We start from the raw sequence: 20341 nt of genomic DNA, 5'->3' as shown, positions 1-20341 counted from the left end.
CATGGTGAGCTCCAAAACACACTTCGCCCTCTCGGCGCGCCAGGACCTCTTGACCTCAGTCTAGGTCTGTGTACTTCATGTGCGAACAGGGGATGCCTGGGGTCGGTTTCCTACTTCTTTTTCTCAATTTCTGCGGGTCGGAGAGACTCACAGAGGTCTTGTGAAATCAGAAATGGCAGACGCTTGGAGACTCAAAATATCCCCCAAATGTTCCTTGCAAAGTTTCAAAATCAGCTACAACTAACGAATCTAGGAAAATGCTACAGCTCCTAAGTATTATTCCCGTTGATCGTCGAAGACAATATACAGACTGTCCCGGCAGGAGTGGTCAATATTTAGGGATAGGATATTGGGAAGCGAAAAGTCTAGCAAACATGGGCTCTAAAATGCGTTCCTTAAGAGCTATGAGCACTTATTCAATAGCAGAGATGTCTCGCAGTAGCGATAATGAATAAGTGCTCGCATCTCTTAAAGTGTGCACTTCAGAGCCGGTGCTTACTGGACTTTTTTTTCTGGTTTTGGCACCACTCAAAATATGGAAAGCAGAGAGCACGCAAGTAGAAGAGATTTGTTTCTCAGTATCGAAGATAAAGTAAGTGCTCGTAGCTGTTAAGGTATGCATTTTAGCGCCCACGTTTTCTAGACCCTTTCCTTTCGAATGGTCGCTCCTGTCATATTCCGGAATATTTACCATTCCTCCAGCGACAGAGACAGCGTAGAGGCGTTTATGCTGCAGTTCTTTCGGCACTTAATACGCGAATGGAATTGGATGAAGCCCCAATAGCTGGTACAATGGGACAAACACTCTGTACCATGTACTTTACAGTATTTTCTTGAGTATAGATCTAGAAGATTTGCTGTATTCTGTGAGTAAACTAAGGAGAGAGTGATCATTTTGGTGAGGGAGGAGTGTCGCCCCGGGAGAACGCTACAACTGCCGATCAGAATTACTTTCTTTCCTGTCTTGGGAATTTCAGTGAATCTATCTCGTATTATTTTACGTTAGTTACTAGGGAAATATGGTGATAACATATTAATGTTTTGACCAATATTCACATAAAATCAGTCAAAATTTAAAAGCGTTTAAACCAAAGACATTTTTTCTCTAAAGTGGTATGTATTAATAGTGTTGGGCTTTTCTTGCGTATTAAATGCAGGACTGTTATTTTAAGTTGGAGAAAAAACAACAGGGTGGAACGATTGTCCTGAACCAATGCTGTAAGCAGACGTGTATCTCGGCTACCATCATCCATTTTGTAAAAATGCGATAGGAAACACTGTCACAAAATTGGTGCAATACAGAAATATGTAAGCTCAGGAAGCTAGCGAAAAAATTATCGATCCGTTGTATCGCTTTTGAGAGCTTTCAGTTGGCGAAAAATCCTGCATCCCCGTGTCTCATCAACAATTTCCTTTAAGTATAAGCCTTAAATATTCTGGAATAAACGAATTTGTATGGTATTGAAAACTGTATTGAAATTCCTCCAGCGATTAAAGAGGAAACAGTTGTCATAATACGTGGCTTCAGAAGGACAGGCTTTCCGTTACTTGTTGTGGTTGTTGATAGAAATGCTCTAAAGTCTTATGATTTTCGTTCCTATTTAACTGACAGAATTTTTGTGTCTAATTTTAGGGTAGTGGCTTAGTGGATATATACCGGACTACAAATCCACATGTCCAGGGTATGATAACCAGTTGCTCCTGGGATTTTTTTCTGTAAGTTAACCCAATTTTCGCTTCTGGCAGTTATTTGTTAATGTAAAATGATCGTTTAAATAAAAAACTTTTTCATATAATACATTTTTAAAACGGACTAAGAAATGTAAAATGATTTCTCCTATCCTCATATAGATCTAAACCTCATACAGATAGTCCTGAAAAGTTTTGCTTATAAATTTTTAACAGCTACGAAAATACTTGTAAAATTTAAAACGAGAGACGCGGAGCGCATGTGGTGGACCGTATTGCGCGCACACCACTTTTGCGTTTTAAATTCAACAAGTATTTCCATAGCTGTTAAAACCTCACAAGCACAAATTTTCAGAATTATCTGTATGGGGTTAGGAGTCTGTATGGGGCTAGGAGAAATTATGTTATACTTTTCAGTCCGTTTTAAAAATGTATTATATTAAAAAGTCGTTTATTCAAATAATTATTTTCCGCTCTTTAGTTTCATGTATATCAAATTTTGCAATCGATTTCAAACATTACGATGAGATTACAACAGGGACATTTGGTAAATTTCAGGATTATTCCACTTTCTCTTCACCTGAGGCAACTAATACTTTGTTCCCTCCAACGATTCTCTCACTAGAAGACCTGGAAGGTGAAAATTAGAGAGAATCGATCTACCAGCAACCGTTCTTACCACGAAACATTCGCAAGTGTAACAGGCAAAGGGGGAAGTAGCAGTGGTGCACCAACTACTCCCCGCCACACACTAGACACGAAGGTGGGTTTCATATTGCACTGTCATCGACTTCTGAGCTGTGTTCAAAGTTTTAAGTCTCTAGCTCATCGGGAAATGATTGTGGTAAACAAAGTACCCTCCGCCACCACCAGACAAGAAAGCGAGCTAGTAAAAACGTGTTAAAATGCTGTTTTAAGAGCGTAATGGTCACTTTCTAGCGCTGTAGCTGGGATAGGACTGCTAGCAAGCGCTCATGTGGGGTTCTCCATTTCTAACTGAAGTGGTTCAGCGTGGAGACCTGCAAAATCATGTTTGTATGTGGCCATGGCCACACTGAATGAAGTTGCCTATTTTGTTGCTACATCAACGCGGCCTGCACAACACGTTTACAATGAAAGTGCAACCACTGAGAGCAGTTTAACAAGAACATGAACAACTTAGATGCAGATATCCTCGGTGTAGTGGGACGGCTTAAATCACTTAAAACTAAATTCCGTCCGAACGTGTCTCGGAAGGCCCAACGGTGTCGACTGACCGCCGTGTCTTCGCCAGCCTATTGGCTTCAGTGGATGCGGATAAGGAGGGGCATGTGGTCAGCGCACTGCTCTCCCCGCCTTATCAGTTTTCGTGACAGGTTAAATCGCTTAATAAAGGCAGTGCTATCGGTTCAGATTTTATAGCAGTTACGTTCCTTTCAGAGTAAGCTGATACAATATCTCCAGGTTTAACAGTCATGTACAACCGATTATTCGTTGAAATATCAGTGCTTAAAGACTGGAAAGTTGTACATGTCACACCAATTCCCAAGAGAGGAAATAGGAGTAATCTGATAAATTAGAGGCCCATATCGCTAACGTCGTTTTACAGTAGGATGTTGAAACGTCAGCTGCGTGCGAACATTATGAATTACCTCGGAGATATGGTTTGTCGTCAAATAGCTTACACTGATTCAGAAAGCATCGTTCTTGTCAAACGCAACTGGCTCTTTGTTCTTACGAAGTAATGAGTGCATTCGACAGGGAATGTCAAGCTGATTCCATATATTTAGATTTCCAGAAGCCTTTGGACACCATTTCTCAAGAGCGACTTCTAATCAAACTGGGAGTCTATCGAGTATCGTCTCAGTTTTGCGACTATATTTGTAATTTCTTGTCAGAGGGGTCACAGTTTGTAGTAACTGACGGGAAGTCATCGAGTAGAACAGAAATAACATCTGGCGTTTCCCAGGCAAGTGCTATAGGCCCTCTACTGTTCCTGTAGTGTCAACAGATGATCAAAACCAATGGCACAATGATTTAGGCAAGATATATGTTCAGTGTGAGAAGCAGCAATTGACTCTAAATAATAAAAAGTGTGAAGTCATCCACGTGAGTACTAAAGGGAATCCGCTAAATTTCGGTTAGATGATAAATCATAGAAATCTAAAAAATGTGAATTCAACTAAATAATTAGGGATTACAATTAGGAACAACTTAAATTGGAACGAGCACATAGATAATGCTGTGGGGAAGGAAATCCAAAGACTGCGTTTTATTGGGAGAACTCTTGTTAGAAGATGCTACAGATCTACTAAAAAGAATGCCTACACTACGCTTGTCCGTCTTCTGCTAGAGTACTGCTGTGCAGTGTGGGGTCCTTAGCGCACAGTACTGACGGAGGACATCGAAAAAGTTCAAAGAAGGGCAGCTCGCTTTGTGTTATCAGGAAATATGAGAGTGAGTGTGACGGATATGATACGCGAGTAGGGGTGGCAATCGTTAGAACAAAGGCGTTTTTCGTTGCAGCTAAATCTTTTCGCAAAATTCCAATCAACAACTTCGTCCACTGAATGCCAAAATATTTTGCTGGAGCCCGCTTACAAAGGGGGAAATGAACATCGCAATAAAATAAGTCAGGGGTCGCACTGAAAGAATTAAGTATCGTTTTACCCGTTAGAGAGTGGAATGATAGAAAAGTAGTCTGAAGATATTCGATGAACCCTCTGCCAAGCACTTAATTGCGAATTGCAGAGTACTCATGCAGACGTAAATGTGGATGGTCGAAAAAAGATCCTAACCGGCGGGGACCAGAGACGCGTGGTAGGCTTCTCGGTGACTGTGTATTCGAAACCCGACAGAAATTGCTGCTGACAGTAAATTCTAGGTCCGCCTCAACCAGTTTCCGTGCGAACACAGGAAGGGAACTGTATGGAATGGACATCTGGAGCAGGCCGTTGCTCACAGCAGCCCATGAAGCTGCACGTATACATTGGGACAAAAACTACAGGACCTGGACAGTAGCTCACTGAAAGCGTGTGGTGTGGTCCGTCTAGTCCCGATTTTTTCCTATTTTAAGCTGATGTATCGAATGCACCGTAACCCTAGTGACACTTTTAACCCGTATTGTCGAGGTCGTAGTTCGTTCTGAAGGTGGTTCTGTGACGTTTTGAGAGTGTTTTTCGTTCTGTGACTAGGGCCCACACGTTCAGGCTACCGTGAAACTTGAAGAATGTTCATTTCCATATTTTTAGTGACACAAGTGTTGCGGTTTCTATGTACTTTCATGATGAGAATGCTATGAATACCCCGTCATCCAAGGTGATAACAGCTTTGTTCAAAGGGCTGCACGCACACGTTCTTGGTTTGACGAACGCTCAGGCACCTTACCACACCTGGACTGTATCACTAAATGATCCGATCTTGCTCGCATAGAAGATACAGGGATTGTACTAAAATACGGAAACACCGCTTGAACATAAATGCAGATGGAAGCCAAGCCTGCAGGTTGCATTTGACCACGAACTGCACCTCTGGGATATCCTCAATACGTGTCAAGTGTCAGTGGTCAGAAGAGTGTTCTGCATAGTTGTGAACGCATTATGTCTGAGCTAAGTGAATTCGAAAGTAGGCAAATTGTTGGTGCTCGTATGGTTGAAGCTTTCGTAATCAAGATAACCTAAGAGTTTGATGTTACAAGAGGCACCATATTGAAGATGTATACCGCATACAGGAAAAGCGGCAAAACATCATCCACTAAGTCACGACGCGAACGAAACTATGTGTTGAGTGATCGTGACAGACGATTATTGAAGAGGACTATGGCGGAAAATAAGGGAACGACGGCTGCTAGCTCACTGCAGAACAAAGTCGCACTCGCGAACTCCGTCACCTCCAAAATAACACTAAGGGAACTGCATATGCAGGGGATTGCTCGGCGAGCGGGAATTCCAAAACCACACACGAGTGATTCAAATACCTGCAACAGGAAAACTTGGTGCCGAAGCTATAAAACCTGCACCGTGGAGCAACGGAAGAAAGCCATTTGATCGGATGAGTCTTGTTTCATATTTTTTCCAACTTCTGGCAGAGTTTACGTCCCAGGAGTGAAACACTGGGGGTTCGGTAATGATTTAAGCATCTATATCGTGACAGTCCATGGGCCCAAAATCGTTCAAATGGCTCTAAGCACTATGGGACTTAACATCTGAGGTCATCAGTCCCCTAGACTTAGAACTACTTAAACCTAGCTAACCTAAGTACATCACACATATACATGTCCGAGGCAGGATTCGAACCTGCGACCGCAGCGACTGAAGCGCCTAGAACTGCTCGGCCACAGCCCATGGGCCCAATGGGTGCTCTGCAAGTTCGCATTACTGTCAAGGATTATGTGACCGTTCTGGCTGATCAAGTCAATCTCATGGTACAGTGTTTGTTCCCTAATGGTGATACTGTGTTCCAAGACAACAGAGCCCTTTTTGACACAGCTCCCGTTGTCCAGGACCGGTTTTTTGAGCACGGCGATGAGTAGTCGCATAGCCCCTGGCCGCCACAGTCACCAGAGCTCAATATTATTCAGCCTTTGTGGTCTGCTTTGGAGAGAAGAGTGCGGGATCGGTGTCCATTTCCATAATCTTTACCTGAACTTGCGACTATTTTGCAGGAAAATGATGTAAGATTCCCTGGGAAACCATACAGGACTTTCCCATACAGGACCTGTATTTATCCGTTTTAAGACGACTGGAAGCCGTTTTGAATGCCTCGGTTTTCCTCCACTGTATTAGGCACGGTAATGTGATGCGTTTCTGGCAGTTCCACATTTTTGTCGTCGACGTCCTACTCCTTGGTGGTTGTTTGGGGGAGGAGACCAGACAGCGAGGTCATCGGTCTCATCGGATTAGGGAAGGAAGTCAGCCGTGCCCTTTCAAAGGAACCATCCCGACATTTGCCTGGAGCGATTTAGGGAAATCAGGGAAAACCGAAATCAGGATGGCCGGACGCGGGATTGAACCATCGTCCTCCCGAATGCGAGTCCAGTGTGCTAGCCACTGCGCCACCTCGCTCGGTTTCTTGAGTATTGCTCGAGTGTTTGGGATCTGTCCAGGTCCTATTGAAGGAAGACATCGAAGCAATTCAGAGGTGGGTTGCTAGATTTGTTACCGGTAGTTTCTAAAAACACGTGTTACGGAGATGCTTCAGGAATTCAGCTGGGAATTCCTGGAGGATAGGCGATGTTCTTTTCGAGAAACACTGTTGAGAAAATTTAGAGAATTGGCATTTGAAGCTGACTGCCGAAAAGGTTGTACTGCCGCCAACACACGTTATGCGTAAGGACCACGAGAAATTAGGGCTCATACGGAGGCATATAGATAGTCGTTTTTCCCTCGCTGTATTAGCGAGTAGAACAGGAAAGGAAATGATTAGTAGTGTTACAGGTTACCCTCCGCCACATACCCTACGATGGCTTACAGAGTATGGATATATATGCTTATGAATCCAAGGCAAAATAGTATTTAGGTATTTAAGGAGATTTTCGCTTGCCGCCTGTTTCCGGAGAGCTAACTGTTCTACACATCCTCGGAATAAGGACACTTTCGAACCGTTCTTTCTTAGTGTACCAAGTTTTACATACTCTTTACTGCATTTAAAAAAGTGCTTTCGTAAGCTCTATTCACATTGAACGCCACGGACCGGAAAGTCAGAAAATTCCACAATGCATTTCAAATTGCAGGATTCACACAGGCCGTCACAGGAACGCAACGTCACCGTCAAGGTTTCCGGGGAAGGAAGTTATGACGTTGAAGTGTTCCTCTAAGATCGCGTGTAAACCAGTTCTCGCTAGGCGCTCTCATACTATGGTACTGGATTTTGTGCTTTAATCACTTTTCAACCTGTGTTTCATTATTTGATTTGTTTTCATGATATTTCGCGAAGGATGCATCAGGACTTCATATTTTTCCCGGGAGTGTGTTATCGCAAAAACAACCCAAATATCTGAAAACGATAAAAGTCAAAGCAACAGTTATGTTGTCCGTAAAAAAGAAGAGCAGTGGATAGTAAGTCTTTTAGTGTTAAATGTTAAAACAGTGAAAAATGTCAGTTTAATTTATGAATGATTATAAAGAAGTAGCAAAGAATAAAGTAAAAAGGCTCTTTGTACTGGCTTCTAAGTGTTGTTTAATATGTTCGCAAATACTCGTACGTCAGGGGTAATTATATATTGAGTGTAACGTAAATGTGTTCGCGAATGTGGACTACCGTCGGGCTGTAGACTGGAATGACGATAATGACAATTCGTGCCGTACCGGGACTCGAACCCGGATTTCTCGCTAATTGCGGGTAGTTACCTTACGGTATGGCTATCCGTGCACGACTCAGGGCGACACCCATTCTTACATATCTCGTCAGACTCGCGTCTACAACCTATTCTCGTACATCCATTACGTAGTTTATATTCCCGTACAGGTGGAACAAAAAAATGGTTCAAATGGCTCTGAGCACTATAGGACTTAACATCTGAGGTCATCAGTCCCCTAGAACTTATAACTACTTAAACCTAACTAACCTAAGGACATCACACACATCCATGCCCGAGGCAGGATTCGAACCTGCGAGCGTAGTGGTCGCGCGGTTCCAGACTGAAATGCCTAGAGCCGTTCGGGCACACCGGCCGGCACAGGTGGGACATTTTACATGAATCGCTTGCCGGTGCGTATATGTTCAAAGGAACTTTGCATCGTATTTCAGAATAACACAGGACTGCAATACCGTATTATATAGTTCGTTCTGAAATGTCTGGACAACACTTTACCTGTTCTTTCAGTTCCAAGTAGTTGTGTAAAATCTGCTGTATCAACCTTGCCAAAAACGCCCCTTGCCTATTTTCTTTTTTGCTTTGGCCGTTACTACCGATCCTAGTTCCTTAATGCTGATACTATTTTGCTGCCCTTCTGTCATCGTTGAATGCAGGAGTGAGTGACGCGACTTTACGCCGACGTTCCCTCTGGTGTAAACAGAACCACTGTTTTATGTCGCTGTTCCATTGACCCTCAGTGCGATGTACATTTACACTCCTCCAGTCACTTAACGGCTTGTGGTGGCGAGTAATTTCTGTATCGCTGTCACTTGCGATCTTTCCTTTTCCAATCACGAATGCCGGCTTTTGTGGCCGAGCGGTTCTAGACGCGTCAGTCCGGAACCGCGCTGCTGCTACGGTCCAGGTTCGAATCCTGCCTCGGGCATGGATGTGTGTGATGTTCTTAGGTTAGTCAGGTTGTAATGTTGATGCATTATGTTGTTCTGAAAGCGGTGCTGATATTCAAGACAATAAAAGCGGTTTAAAAGCTGTGAGCTATCTGCATTACTGAGCAACTGTTTTCACCAGGTATCCAGTCTAGCTTACCAAATTCCCAACCAGACTAACATTAATTATAATCTTTTAATAGTCGTCTTACGACAACCGGTGATACACATATAAAAAGAGAATTTAAATAAAAAGAAATAAATCAGTTTATATTTGGACATTTATTTTAACATTGATCATTGTTCCGTTAAAATTTCAGCATATTAAACTTGATTCATAACTAAACTGGTGCCTTATTTAAGATTGTGAAAATGTGGGTTTGTAATCTTACGGAACACATCAAATATGGAGCCAAGATTGGGAGACTGTATACAACACTGCATTCATAAAATAACACACGAAGAACGTTGAAACATATGTAAGAGGAAATTAACCACAACCAACCGATTCAATTTTCAGCCAAAGAAGTTACGGTCGCAGCGCAATCCTGTCCGTCATGAAATTACCACACATTGGCATACTAAATTCATACTAACTGTCTGTGAAATCTTCCCGAAAAGAATAGCTGAGGGCTACTTTGATGATTACACCACATGCTTCACGTGGTCAACTTGGTTTACACAAAGACTGTAACTCCACAATAATTTTGATAGTTAAAATAAATTACATCGAAACGCAATTTACAAAAGAAAACCCTCGAACTGGTTACTATCGTCATACTATTAACCTCATGGGTCAAACAATTGTATAAGCACGTGGTACTGGTCTTACAAAGTACACCCCACGTGGGTGAAACATAAACAATAGTTGCTATATTGAAAAATATTGTCAAGACGAGTCGTTATAATCTCACGCACATTCGCATTTAAGATCGATGATCTTAGTTAGAGTTACGGATCATCAACATGTGGTTCCACTTTGTTCACAAAGTAGTGACAAAGCAGCTACTGGGAGATACTCTGAACTTCACACTCGAATTACACTGCGTTGCAATTTAAGATAACATAAGATATTTTAGATCTAAACCTGAAACAAAGGTGATTAAATTTTCAGTTAGGCTGAACTTAAGAAATCCATTGTCCTACGGACTTAGCAGAGACGCGGTTAGCCGGAGATCTTACCACTTCAGACACTCGCCACGGACGGACTGACGTGGGCCCCTACCGAGGGTGCTTCACAGATACAAACGGAATTGACCAGAGAGGCAGCTTCCTATACCAACATGACAAGGGACGGACAGGACCATACTAAGAATAGAAACCTCTTTTATTTTAGAAAGCGTAGCTGCCTGTTCTGACGTTGGTCCTACTGTTCTCTAGCAGACAGGCTTGTCTGCTACCATCAAGCATGCAACTAGAAATACATTTGCTCATTCGTCCTTTCACACAGAAGGGAAGGGGTATGACAGTATCTTATCATATACACTATATAAAAAAAGCGCATGTAGGTTCCATATGAGACTGTGTGACATGAATTACATATAAACTGTGTTTTAAAGTGTAGTAGTGTGACAGATCGTTCTTGTTTATATGTAAAAGTAACACGTTCCACTGCTCAGTCTCCTCCCATATGGAGTCAGAAACACCACAGTAAACTCAGAAGTGAAATGTATGCCGTAAATGACAACAGATTTAAGAAATTAACATGGAAGAAATCCAACAGAGACCTTTCAAGGTTTAAGAAGTTCTAAGTCTAGTGGACTGATGACCTCAGATGTTAAGTCCCTTAGTGCTTAGAGCCATTTGAACCAATCACGAATGATTCGCGGGGAGAACGTTTCTTAGGAAGTTTCGAGTGGGTTCCAATCCCTCTAATTTTACCTTTATGGTCTTTTCGCGAGATAAACGTTGGAGGAAGTTATATACTGGTTGATTCTTCTAGGAATGAACCCTGTCGGAACTTTAATAGTAAACGACACTGTTACGCAGGAATGAAAAGACGAAACGCGGTGCTCGTCTTTGGATCTTGCCTTAATTCCCCTACGAATGCTACCTGGTACTCGTCCCAGACTGACGAGCAGTATTCAAGTATTGGTCGAACAGTATTCAGGTATTGGTCGAACGACGAGGGTTTTGTACGCTATCACCTGTATGGGTGGACTAGGCTTATTGGGGACTCTTCCAATGACTCTCTCTCTGGCAGCTGTCATACCTGCGATTGGTTTCACTTGGTCGTTCCACTTTAAACGGTTGCCTATGCATCTACGCATACTCCTTGAAATTTAATGGATGTGACTGCTTCCAGTGATGGTTCTGCAATCCTGTAATCATACACTAGCTGAATTTTGTGCCTATTTTTGCTCAGGACGTTACATCTGTTTATGTTGATAGTCAACTGCCAGTCCCTGCACAAAGCGTCGAACCTTCGCAAGTCGCTACAATTTACTAGCTTTGTTACCTCTATTTATATGACAGCATCATCCACGAAAAGCTTCGTGATATTTCCGACGTTACCCATTAGCTGAGCATATATTATTTCCCAAGTCAACATCCATTTCTCTCACACTCAGCACATACTAACCATACAGGGACGAATGGGTTACCGTTAGAAACATTTTTTAAGCGGCGGCTGACATTCTATACCGATTTTGCACCAAAACTTACTATCCGCGGAAAATTTTAACATAAAAGAGAGTTTTAACAGTCAGTAGGCAAAAGTGCATCATGAGCACCCAGCTTCATATCTATATTAAAGCTGACTTACTAATCACGAGTGTAATATTTCATTTTATCTTATTACAAAAACCATTTTATTTGTTGTAAAGTACTTATTAACAGAATAACTTCATACAGCACTATCATAGATAATAAGCGTGACCACGGTGGTAGTCCATTATTTCTGCCCCTGGCCCCTCCCGCCGGAGGTTCGAGTCCTCCCTCGGGCATGTGTGTGTGTGTGTGTGTGTGTGTGTGTGTGTGTGTGTGTGTGTGTGTGTGTGTTTTGTTCTTAGCATAGGTTAGTGTGTAAGTCTAGGGATGGATGACCTCAGCGGTTTGGTCCCTTAGGAATTCACACACATTTGAACATTTCTGCCTCTATTCCTTAAAGAAAATGAAAAACAAAAAGTACTCGAAGATTATATTCTTACGACATACACCGTTTATACTGGGGTATTATGATGCCCTGTAAAAATATTTGTTCGCAGTTTCGTCCATGGAAATATGTATGCAAGGATGTTTTCGTGATTATTATTTCACGTCGTTCGGTTTATTTTTGAAGATATTTTGGTTCAAATGGTTCAAATGGCTCTGAGCACTATGGGACTTAACATCTATGGTCATCAGTCCCCTAGAACTTAGAACTGCTTAAACCTAACTAACCTAAGGACAGCACACAACACCCAGCCATCACGAGGCAGAGAAAATCCCTGACCCCGCCGGGAATCGAACCCGGGAACCCGGGCGTGGGAAGCGAGAACGCTACCGCACGACCACGAGATGCGGGCGAAGATATTTTACCTTCATTCCCACAACTACCTTATCGCAACAGCTGCACTCATTTCAAATACTGTCATTATCTAAAACTATAAAAGTGCGAAAATTCCTCACGAGTCACCCGATTTACATGTATTGTGAAAAGTAGTGGTCCTACAACACTCCATTGGGGTGCCCCGAAAATACGTTAACGCCTGAAGATTTCTCTCTGTAGAGAACGACTCGCCGCGTTACCTTTGTTAAAACCTCTGTTCTGTTTGCTACGAACACTTCAATCCAATCACACAGCTGCTCTGACATTCCGTACTCTCGTATCTAACGCCTTCTAACAGTCAAAGCACACGGCATCAATCTGACCTGGGCGCCGGTGTCTGTTGCTTCCTGAGCGTCGTGGACGAACAGAGCGAGATGAGTTTCACACGATCGTTGATTCGACTTGCAGCCTACTAATCTTAACAGTTTGAACGCTTCGAAGTGGACACGTAAGTTGCATATTTCCTGTCTCCAAGCCCCCCACCACTTCCAGTACGTATATTTAGTTTTTGTAGATCCATCATATAGACGTGTATGCGGGACTGTAGCTGATCAGTAACTCATAGCAAAGGGATGCCAACAGCCGTAATTCTTCCTAAACATTCCATTATTTAAGCAACGATTTTCGGAGCTACGTTAGCGTCATTTTTTCGTATAGGGGCCTGAAGATGATTAATGAAGCGTCGGAACTAGTTGATTAAATACACTACTGGCCATTAAAATTGCTACACCAAGATGATGACGTGCTACAGACGCGAAATTTAACTGACAGGAAGAAGATGTGATATGCAAATGATTAGCTTGTCAGAGCTTTCACACAAAGTTGGCGCCGTTGGCGACACCTACAACGTGCTGACATGAGGAAAGTTTCCAACCGATTTCTCATACACAAACAGCAGTTGACCGGCGTTGCCTGGTGAAACATTGTTGTGATGCCTCGAGTAAGGAGGAGAAATGCGTACCATCACGCTTCCGACTTTGATAAAGGTCGGATTGTAGCCTATCGCGATTGCGGTTTATCGTATAGCGACAGTGCATGCTCGCGTTGGTCGATATCCAATGTCTGTCAGCAGAATATGGTATCGGTGAGTTCAGGAGGGTAATACGGAACGCCGTACTGGATCCCAACGGCCTCGTATCACTAGCAGTCGAGATGACAGGCATCTTATCCGCATGGCCGTAACGGATCGTGCAGCCACGTCTCGATCCCTGAGTCAACAGATGGGCATGCTTGCTAGACAACAACCATCTGCACGTAGAGATCGACGACGTTTGCAGCAGCATGGACTATCAGCTCGGAGACCTTGGCTGCGGTTACCCTTGACGCTGCATCACAGACAGGAGCGCCTGTGATGGTGTACTCAACGACGAACCTGGGTGCACGAATGGCAAAACGTCATTTTTTCGGATGAATCCAGGTTCAGTTTACAGCATCATGATGGTCGCATCCCTGTTTGGCAACATCGCGGTGAACGCACATTGGAAGCGTGTATTCGTCATCGCCATACTGGCGAATCACCCGGCGTGATGGTATGGGATGCCATTGGCTACACGTCTCGATCACGTCTTGTTCGCATTGGCGGCAATTTGAACAGTGGACGTTACATTTCAGATATGTTACGACCCGTGGCTCTACCCTTCATTCGATCCCTGCGAAACCCTACATTTCAGCAGGATAATGCACGACCGCATGTTGCAGGTCATGTACGGGCCTTTCTGGATACAGAAAATGTTCGGCAGCTGCCCTGGCCAGCACATTCTCCAGTTCTCTCAGCAATTGAAAACGTCTGGTCAATGGTGGCCGAGCAACTGGCTCGTCACAATACGCCAGTCACTACTCTTGATGAACTGTGGTATCGTGTTGAAGCTGCATGGGCAGCTGTACCTGTACACGCCATCCAAGCTCTGTTTGACTCAATGCCCAGGCGTATCAAGGCCGTTTTTACGGCCAGAGGTGGTTGTTCTGGGTACTGATTTCTCAGGATTGCCAAATTGCGTGAAAATGTAATCAGATGTCAGTTCTAGTATCATGTATTTGTCCAATGAATACCTGTTTATCATCTGCATTTCTTCTTGGTGTAGCAATTTTAATGGCCAGAAGCGTAATACAATTTTAAAAAGAATTATGGCTGTTAGTATCCCTTTTCTATAGACTTGCAATACGCTCCTAACAGGCAATAAACGCATTGCACACAGAAATTTCCAAATAACTTGCTTTCATCTGCAAGTATATTACTGCGTTAGTATGAAACCAGGTGTTGTGTATGTTTGCTATACTGTACTCTAGCTTGCAGGCGTAATAAGTAGACCTCAGAGTTTAACCTCTGCTTTGGACGACGTTACCTACGCATTTCGTCTCTCGTTGTTTCCCACACAACCTACAAATGCAAACCTTTCTCCCAGTCATTGAACAGCGACAAATTTATCTATTGCGTCGCACGTAGCGCAGGCGAATGAACGGGGAAAGCAAGCCTAGATTTTCGCCACTAATGAGCTATTTCGGCGCTCACAGAAGAGAGTGCTACGTTGTAACGCAATGTAGAGCACAGCAGAGCGGACTGTGGCGCCTGGGTGCCGGGTAGCGGTAGCAGAAGCAGACGGGGACCCCCGTGCGTCACGCCTAATGAGCAATGCCGGCTAATAACGCCCCAGGGCGCGGCCGCGCCTCCCCCTTCACCTGCCGGAAGGCTTGCAGGCTTGCTTGTCGCTGCGTCTGAGTCGCAAGGCTGCACAGGCGCGCGCGTATTTTTAACCACGTTCCCGTCTCTTCTGGTGGGGCAGTCCGCGTTTGCGGTCAGCGACTCTCCTCGCAACACTTCCGCGCTACACTGCGCACAGGCGTCTCCACCAATGGCGAACGTCGCTTCCATAAATCTTCACATAATTCGGTATTTCACAGTTCGACGTTCGATAATTCCAAGGGATCTAACAATAACTGAACGTTCGATTGAACGAAAGTTTTGATCTTCAAGGTGGGATCGGCAAAAAGTCGAAAAACAAGTAAAATAGTAATGTACTTTCAGTAACATAATGTATATATTTCTTTTTGTATTCACTATGTCCCGCAGTTGACGAACACGTTGTGTTGGGTCGATCTAGGGGTGGATGCCAAGGATTAGGTGGGTGCGGAAACAGAGAGCAAAACAATTAGCTCACGTAATATGTATGTAACTTTGTTTACTTAACATTCTTCTGCAAGTCCAAATAGTATTCCGCACTTGTCCAGACACGTTCTTTATAAACAATTCCAGTAACAGAGAGATAAGATGGTAACACTGCGAAGGCTCCAAGTGAACACGATTAGGCTGGCTGGCGTCGGTGCTGCGACTCCTTAAAGGGGTCCTCACACGTTCAATAATCTAAGACCGTCAGTGTACTGTAAGTCTCAGGGCGCGTACTGACTTATTGTCAATAGAAGAAACACTGACGAACAGTACTGATGGCATTCAAAATATTCTCAATATTGTCAATACGTACTGAACGTGTAAGGCCAAGTGTTGACTCTTTGACAATATTCTGCATTTAGATGTTGGCACAGCTTCATGAACCAGCCACCCGGAGTTATGTTCTCAATTCTCCTTGGTACATAACACATGCACTCCGTCTTCAGGCCACGAGTGTACCATCCGACCGCCGAGTCATCCTCAAGGAGGATGCGGATAGGAGGGGCGTGGGAGCAGCACACAGCTCTCCCGGTCGTTATGATGGTATCCTTGACTGAAGCCGCTACTATTCGGTCGAGTAGCTCCTCAATTGGCATCACGAGGCTGAGTGCACCCCGAAAAATGGCAACAGCGCATCGCAGCTGGATGGTCACCCATCCAAGTGCCGGACACGCACAACAGCGCTTAACTTCGGTGATCTCGCGGGAACCGGTGTGTCAAAATCAATTTTGAACGTAGTTTTAATAAGCCTATGCAAGGGTAAACATAGTATTTAGCATTTTAGGATCGTCAACGTAGGACCATGTTTACTTTATTAATTTGAAAATATATTATAGGTTGGTGATTTACATGGCAGTTAGAAAAAACGCTTTCACCTCGAAAAATTCATCATATATCTGCAAAGATTAGTAAGAGGTCTGTGAAATGCATCTGAATTTTACCAAATTAACACAAAACGTAAAAACAGGTATTACATCAGTTTCCTTACCATATCCTTGCCATGCAGATACAATTGCTCCGTAGAATTATTTCCATAGAATTTTACTAACTGTGGTTTCCGATGTCGCAGAGCTAAACTTGGAGAATTCGGATGACCTGCCTATCGCCACAAATCTCAGTACCCTTAATCTCTCCTCGACTGTGGTTGACTCTCTCATTTATGTATTTTGCTACTCTATTTTATTTCATAACAGGATTAATAACTTCTATGATGCAGGGAGATAACTTATGAGATCTTTCGAGTACGTAATTCTGACTACAGTCAGTAAATTGTCATGTGATCAGTCGCTTCTTTTTTTTTACCTCTCCCGGACTCATTTACTTCCATTGTTTACTGTTGCTTGCAAGCAGTGGCTTATATAACTGCAGCACAAGCTTTCTTCAGTTTATTCGACACATTAATCTTGTAAAATCGCGTTTTCAGCTGACAGTTTTCGCCAATGTTACTGTTGGTGTGATGGTCTCTTCCATATATTGAAGATTCGACAAATTGATATCGTCAATAAGTACTGAACGTGCGCTGACCCCATAAGCCGGCTGGGCGGTGGTGCTATTCGCGCTTGCATCAGAGGGTGTGCCTACGAGCCGGCTGCAGATTGACAGGATATTACTACCAACCTCTGGACGTAGAATGCCTGGCGTGGTGTCGATAGTGTTCGTTAACACGTTTTATTTGTGTAGAAAAGGCTACTTGTTTGTTTTATTTCAACCTGACCGGTATCGGCATACATGCCTATCTTCAGTGGTCCTATAGAAGACACATAGTAATACAATACATAGTTCTAGATTATGAACGAAAACTCACGAAGTACCGCTGTAATATTCTACATAAATGTTTTCATTCAAAAGGTGTAAAATATTCTACGAAGAACCAACGTAACTGTCAGTCAGTGCATAGTACTGTCTGTTGTGGGATTTGTGAGTGTTACAATCTTGCGTTATTTTGTCCAGTGCATACACGTAATTTATAATTTTTTGTCTCCATAGAATTTTTGCGGATGTTTTCAAAGCATTTTTTAAAATTTTTTAGCTAGTTTTCAGCATGTCTTCATTGTATTTTGTATGAGGTATCGTGCTTTATAATACCAGCGACGTACTCTGTTTCAAAAATGGCTCTGAGCACTATGGGACTTAACTTCTGAGGTCATCAGTCCCCTAGAACTTAGAACTACTTAAACCTAACGACATCACACACATCCATGCCCGAGGCAGGATTCGAACCTGCGATCGTGGCGGTCGCGCGGTTCCAGACTGAAGCGCCTAGAACCGCTCGGTCACAGCGGCCGGCGTACTCTGTTTCAATCTCAAATATTCCGGTCATGTGCTTTATTCCTCCGACCTATAGGTGATGAGCATAATCGTTTTATCTAATTACTTTGTTTTGTTTCTTAATAATAAATATATAAAATACAATTCATTTAAAATTAAACTTTATAAAATGCAATTAGAATAAAATACTGTTGTGTGTAGATTCAGAGGTAATTTTGTCCCTGAACGAGGATATCTGCCAACTGATAGATAAAGTTCTTGTTTCTTAGATATGTTTCCTCATTTGCAGTATTATGTGTATTTTTTTACATGTGGGTAACGGTTTCTACTTCTTCGAATATGTTGAGATAATTGCGTTCATCTGTTGTGTGTAAAAATTGACAGGCACTGTGACATGTCTCTTACTTCATGATTTTATCCTCTAGATATTTTAGTTTATCAAATAACTTTTCTGTACATATGGAAGCAAAAGGTAACAACTACAATTTGAATTAAAAGAAAGTTGATTTTTTGCCTACTTATTTATTTTTTGTTTATTATAATATTTAAAAGGAAGGCCCACAAATTTCCGGTAATTCATACGGAAACACTTAATTTCATTCATTTTTTCTAAGCTGTGTGATCAGCGATCACATTTTCTCCGCTGATCTTCTTAAAAACGAAGATATATCATTCTTATGAAGCTGATGAGCCACTGGCGGCAAACCCTTCAATGCATAGATGGACAGCGAATGAATTAGACTTTTATTTAAGCATATAACCAGTGGCAGCTCGATATAACCTACGACGGATATGTCTTGTTCACTACATTAACTACGCTATTTCAGTCAGCATTCTTCAGGAAGTGGGAACTCACCTACCTGGATCCACATCCTGTCTCGTTATGATAAGTTTCCAACAATCCTATCTTTCTGCTTCATTATTGCCGACATAGTGGATGACGAAATGCCGAAACTTTCCGCAATATCCTACTCTTTTTTCAGTACGCCTGTCATGGCCTCAACAACCCGTTTCTTTTCTTCTTTGAAGCTATTTTTACAACTAATTTATGCGTGTAGTTATGCATTGTCGAGAAAACAAGGGGATGTCGCGAAGAGCAGGGTGTTGAATCAATTCTCTGAACCGGCGAAACAATTCTAATTATTGAATGTTATGTAGTTGCTGACTTCGAATTATAATGTTTCCGGGGTGATTTGTCATGACAATCGTGTCGATTTATCAAGTGCACCAAACCACACAACATTATTTCGTATTTTCGTGGTTTCTCAAGGGACTTACAAATAAGTTCGATTTATCGAGGTTCGTAGTAGCAAGAGTCGACAGTATTAATTTCTGCGTTTCATTTTGCTGCAGGGATAGCCTTTCATCGAATTAAAACGTAACAATGAAGTCCTTTATTGTCTTAGCCTTTTTATTTCGTCGATGTGCTTTTCGAATCACAAAACGAAGGGGGCGTCGTTTGGTACGATATCTCACATTCTATTTTTTCCTCCCTCCCTCCCCACCCTCCGTTATCCTCTGTCATATCCACTTTTAACATGCCTCAGATGTCTAGGGTTTACGTCTTAACAAACATATAAAATGTTTTTAATATAATAATAATAATAATAATAATTTCTTAACACAAGTGTGAAGTAGTACTTCTTTTTCTTTCTCTTGTGCCTTAGTCCCGCATCTACGCGGTGTCTGCATGGTTTCTATTGGATTTGGCGTGGTTAATTTAAGAGGTGGTTGTATGCCCTTTCTGTCGCCACAACATTAACCCGGGATGGAAAATCTGTCTGTATTTACTGTAATTCATGCGACAGAGTGAGGGTACAAGCCTGGTATTTGCTCCTTCGAAAGTGGAAAACTGCCTACAAACCACATTCAGGCTGGCCGACACACAAGCCAGACGGATTCTATTCGGGGCCTTCGCACCTGCTGGAAGTGGCTTGCTAACGTGGGCAGCTGTCTAGGCGGGTTCAGTGTGTAGCACTTTAGCGTAACTACGAATTGCAATTCAGAGAGATACGCCATTTGAGAACATTCGTCCCAAAATTTGAGAAGTACTTACGCCATGCAACTGATTTATCAGCACTCTCACCTTCGACAAAATTAAAATTTACACAGCGCATTACAGATGTGTGCACTCACCATCCTCAGTCTGTCACTTAACACTCAGGTCACAACTGAGATCAGCAGACTGTGGATACGTGAGTATGTAAATGGGGGCAGTGTTGTTTCTTTCAGTCACTTCTGCCTATTTTCGGGAAAAAAGATTATTATTTCCCCCCCCCCCCTCTCTCTCTCTCTCTCTCTCTCTCTCTCTCTCTCTCTCTCTCTCTCTCTCTATCTGTAGAGTGTGTTTCCTCGTCCGTCTTGTCTTACTAACATCGTGTGGTATTGCCAATTTTTACTTGTGGACTCACGAACCCTGTAAGATTTATAGTCGACATCCTGTGAATCTGTGCCTTTTCCAGACTCTAATG

General features: G+C 42.8%; 1 protein-coding gene across 1 annotated transcript in view; it reads left to right on the top strand.

Moving 5' to 3' along the window:
• LOC124605413 (F-box only protein 32) overlaps positions 1–20341 on the top strand; it is a 541318-nt gene that overhangs the window by 355530 nt on the left and 165447 nt on the right. The window lies entirely within an intron of this gene.

Source organism: Schistocerca americana, chromosome 3, assembly GCF_021461395.2.
Source record: "Schistocerca americana isolate TAMUIC-IGC-003095 chromosome 3, iqSchAmer2.1, whole genome shotgun sequence".
Classification (NCBI taxonomy): domain Eukaryota; kingdom Metazoa; phylum Arthropoda; class Insecta; order Orthoptera; family Acrididae; genus Schistocerca; species Schistocerca americana.
The sequence above is the reverse complement of the archived record's forward strand: the minus strand, read 5'-3'. Positions and strand labels throughout refer to the sequence as shown.